We start from the raw sequence: 5,212 nt of genomic DNA on the forward strand, positions 1-5,212 counted from the left end.
GCGGGGATGCCCCTTCGCCGGCCCCGGCCCCGCCGCCTCCTGGCCCGGCCCCCCTGCCCTGCCCGGCCCCGGCCCCGCTGCGAGCCCCGGGACCGGCTGGGAATGAGCGCAGGGAACGGGATGAACGGGGTGGGACATGGAGCCTGGGATGGCACAGGATAACCAGAGATGACAGCATACCCGCGGCGGGACACGGAGCTTGGGGTGGGAGAGATCCCCCGGGGTCGGATAGGGTCACCAGGGATAAGGAAAAACCCCTGTTGTCGGACAATATCCCTGAAATCGGAGTGTCCCTGAAATCAGAAGGTGCTCAGTGTCTGTCATGGTCCCCAGGGTCCAAKAGGATCCCCAGGGTTAGGCAGGGTCCTCTGGGTCGGGTATAGTTCCTGGGGTGAGGCAGGGTCCCCRGGGATCAGGTCACATCTCTGGCCAGGTAGGAGAATTCCAGGAGAATCCCTGGAATCAGCAGGTCCCAAGGGTCAAGGGGSTCCCTGGTATCTCACGTGGTCCCCTCAAAGAGGGTCCCATGAGGTCAGGGCAGACCCCTGTAGCAAGACAGTGCCTGAAATCAGAGACTCCAGGGTCAGGCAAGGTCCCAGGGGTGAGGCAGGCTCAGGGTGGGTCAGGTCGGGCTCCAGGAGCAGCAGGACAGGGCACAGAATGTAGAGAGGTGAGGGATGCTCCACRAAGCCAGCGTGGAGCAATGCCCAGRGCTCAGATCCCTGTACCCSTGTGGCTCCCTCAGCCACAGGGGTGGCTCCTGGCCGTGGGTSACCTCTGGACAGTGGATTTTGGCAGAGGGTGATGCCACTTATTCCCCCGAGGAAAACAGCTGGGGAATGGTCTTTGGTGGCAGAACTGGTTAACACTAGTCACGCTCAGAGCTATTGTTCTCCACTGGTATTCAGCTTTGCAGACTTCTGCAGCTATTTCAGGCCTGCTGGAGGGCTCATGTACCCAACAGCCTGCCTGGTTTTTCTTCCAATTATTTCAGTCAGTCTAAAAAAAGACATTACCTCCCTCTGCAAACCTTGCCTCCATTGTTCTCAGCACAGAAAATAAGAAGCAAAGGAGAATAAAAGTCTGACACCCTCTACTTCCAGGTTAAATGCTCTTCTGCATAGGTATGGCAAGTGCTGAGAGGAAAAACAGGAGGCAGCTTCTGCTAACCAGAGTTGGAAGGGAAAGCAGAGCATCCATCAGGGCTGGCTCCCCCCATCCTGCAGGGCCAGGGGTTAATGGAGGAGCTGGGAATCACCCTGGGACACAGCAGGACTTGAAATGAGAAATCCTGGTGCTGTCAAGGCGTGTTGACAGGAGAATGATTGCCATGTCAGCAGAAAGACATCTCGCATGGGAGGGAGCAGCTAATAGCTGTGCTCTGATGAATCTGGGTTTTGACAAGAGGCTGAGGCACCAAACACACTCRGAAAAACCAGGGAAGGACAGACAGGGTCTAACTGGCTGTGGATTCATTTCGTGGATGTGAGCAGGGAGAGAACATCGAAGGGGAGGATGCATCGTGCTGACCACCACGCTCAGGGCATTGCCAAGCTCTGCATTGCCCTCCCTGTCCTCTCACCTGCAGGATTTGGGGGTAGGACCCTCCTGTTTGTTCCACTTGCACAGGGCTGCAAGAGCAGCAGGGGCTCAGCCAGGACTGGAGCTCCTAAGGGAARCTACACACAAATAATTATTAGTGATAATTAGCAAAAACACACTGATGACATCTCCTTCCTATCAGCTCAGCTCCGGGTTTGGCAAAGGCTCCGGTCTCGCCTAGACAATCCCCATGTTGTACAAACACCTTCTGTGGCCTCCCCTGCTCCTCCTCTGTGGCCAAGAGCCAAATCAGGCAAAGCAAATGCTGCCACAAGCATCAGGGATGGCACAGAGGGGCCTGGCCAGTGGCCAGGGCTTTGACAACCYCCTTCAAATTCCTTCTTTACCTGGCACAACAGGCACCTCTGAAAGATATGACCAGAAAATCGTGACTGGCCATCATCATTCAGAGCTGTCACCAAACCAGGGTTAGCTCTCTGCTGCCTAACACAAGGTGGGAACTGGTTTAAAAATGTRTTTTCTTTGTTTAATWTCCTGAGCCATCAAAATGGGATTTKGGGTGGGAAGTGGGATTATCCCAGCTCACCCACAGCCTTCTCAGTGGGAGTGTGAGTGCAAGACAGGATGTCACAATGCCAAGTTTGGCTCTAGGATGGTGCCAGACATCACAAAATAAACTATTGAAAAAAGATTGTATTTTAGTCAGGCTTTTAAAACAACCAAAAAAACCCCCAAATTACCGGAACTGTTGTTCAGTATTCTCTGTTTTCCTGGCAGGGCTGGGGGAGGTGAGGGGAAGCCTCTGGCTGTCCAAATAGGGTGGGGGCTGTGGTTCCAACTCTCCTGGAAAATTTTAATCGGTCAAAAAGTGAAGAATATTTTTAGTATGCCATCAACGTGCATGTGAGGACGTGTGTGCTGTGAGAGCATGAGGTGCAGAGGCCACATCCCTGTGATTTATCAGCTGTGTTTACCCTTGCAGGCAGACCTGGAGAGACCCACTGTGACCCCCTCAGCATTGCAGGGGAACCTGTTGTTTGCAAGAGGATGTTCAGTTGACAACAGCAGCGAGGTTGGTTCCAAAATGCTGCAGGGAGAAATGTTGGGCACGTGTCTGCAGCCGGGTCGGGCTGCTCTGYCTTCCTCATTGATAAGAGATGGTGAAATGCTCAGTAGCAGAGTGAAACAGAGTCACGAGTGACACCAGGGAGGATGGGATGGTGAGTCACAAACTGAGGAAGTTTTTTTGCAGGGGGACCCAGCRCATTGTGCCTCAATGTCCACATTTCGTGTCTTGCAAAACTTGAGGGGCAGGATGCAGGGGAGTTCTGCAGTGTTGGGAGCTCTGGCTGCAGAGACACAGCTTCCCCAGAGCCACTCAAGGATGAGATAGCACTGGGATGGGTGGGGAGTCCCTCCTGCCCTCCCAAACGTGGACAAACCAGTCTCTCCAGCCACAGACAGCACATTAGAGAGCTGTGGTCACCCTGGTGTCACCCTGCCATCCTTTCCCTGCTGCAGGCAGGGAGCTCTGTCCTGCATCCATCCCGAGGTACTCATGACCAGGGTCAGCCACTCCACCTGCTCTTGGTTTGCCTCCCCTTCAGATGGCAATGGCCCATCTCTGGGACGCTCTGAAGCCAAGTTCATTAGTGCCTGGCTTCRTTAATTGCTTTGAGCAGGGCTGGACAGACAGAGACTCATTATGGCAATTGCCCTGTTATCTGCTCAGCGCTGGGGAGGAGGAGGTGAACACGCCTGTGAGACTGGAAGCCAGTGCTGGGTTGGGTGAGGCCACRGGGCTCCTGAGCTGGGGGAGAAGTCCTCAACGCTTTCACATGCAGGGCAAATTAATTGGGATGGTCTTAATGTCATCTGTTTGGTTGGGGTTACAACAAAAAAGCACAGAGGAAGTGCTGGGTCTGAATGAGTGTGCAAGGGTAGGGCTCAGTTCAGGCTCTTGATGCCAAGTAGACTCCATGGCACTTTCTCCTCCCAGCTGCAGCATAACTGTGGGACTTGATCAGTTCTCAGGTAGAATGCAGCCTTCCAAACTGCTTGTGCTAGACAAGGAGTGTGGGGTGGCCAAATCCTTGGGTGATGCATGGGGAATTAGCAGCAGCAAAGGCTGGGGGAGRTGGGAGACCCCACATCTGGAGCTGGCATTGAGAAAGATTTCTCTTCACCTCTCCACCTGCTTTCTGGGCTTAAATCTTGTGTTTTGTGGACAAGCCAAGTGAAAGGATGGTGTTTCCAGCCACGTTCCCTGCTGCAATGGGGCAGTCAGGGTTGTCACACTTGGTCTGAGGTCTGACCTGCCAAAATCCTCATTTTACCTGTTTTGCTCTTGGCTGATACCAGTCTAAACTTCTGCCCAAATCAAACCTGGACTTTCCAGCTACTCATGCTTCCTATTTTAGTTACATGTCTGGGAGAGGAGACCCAGCAATCTGCCAAAGCCATCAGCCTGCAAGCGCTCGCAGGAACTCGTGTGCTCTCCCTGCTGATCTTGCTGGTTTTGTTAGGAAAAGCAGTCCTGGCTGCAGAGGATGTCTGGTGCTCACAGGAAGGACAAAGCAGATCCAAAACTGTTGGTAAGGAGGTCATTTGCTAGGAGAAAATGGGGGAGGTGTGTGGTTGAACTGATCTTAAAACCAGCAGTGAGCTGAAGGAACGTGGCCAGGCCCTACAGCASGATGGGCAAGGAGCGCTGCTCTTTGTGCTCTCCTCTTCCTTTCTGTTTTGAGCCAGCATGAACAGTAAGCCTGATGAAAGGCAGCAGCTGGAAGAGGTGCCTGCTGATGCCAGAGCAGCACTGTTGGTGTCCAGGGCATGGCCACAGCTGGGCACAGGCAGGAAAGGTGGCAATGAGTGAAACACGTAGTGAGTGAGGGCTCAGGATGATGCTCCTGCTCCCTTGCTGCATGGGGGGAATGGGAACAGTGTGGGGCTGCAATAGGGATGGAATAGGATGGTCCATGATGKTTTTAGTCCCCAGGTCTATTGAAGCCAGGGCTGTGCTCCGCATCTTGCAGGCAAAACCCAATGTGTAAATGGCTTGGAGCAGCTTCCCACACCCCTCATCTCATCATCCTGTGCCTAGGGCACTTGCCTCTGGGCTTTCCCAACAGCTCTGCACTGTTCCTGGCCTTCACTGACATCTCCAACAATGACAAAATATGCCAAAAATAACCCCTGCTCTCCAGCAGGAAGGTGGGATATAAACACACTGACTGTTTGTTAGTGTTAGTGCTTGCTAGGCTTTCAAACCAGGCTGAGTTTRGGGGAATCACTTCCTGCTCCACAGTCCTGACCTCCCACTGCCCCCCTGCTCTGTCGAGGCATGGGAGCTCCTGAAACACCTCTGCTCTGTGCATGCCATTTTGAGAAGGTGATGCTGCAGCCCCAGAGGGATTTTTCTGGGTTTGAGATGAGGCAGCATCTCTGGGTGCATTGCAACCACCAGCTTTCCTCTATGCAATGCAGTATTGGGGAGCTGCTGGAATATATAAAAATAATATAATATATAACATATAACATATAATATATTATAATATATATTATATATTATATATTATATATTATATATTATATATTATATATTATATATTATATATTATATATTATATATTATATATTATATATTATA

The sequence above is a fragment of the Malurus melanocephalus genome, unplaced genomic scaffold, assembly GCF_030028575.1.
Source record: "Malurus melanocephalus ecotype Western Australia unplaced genomic scaffold, MMel_1.1 scaffold_244, whole genome shotgun sequence".
NCBI classification, from domain to species: domain Eukaryota; kingdom Metazoa; phylum Chordata; class Aves; order Passeriformes; family Maluridae; genus Malurus; species Malurus melanocephalus.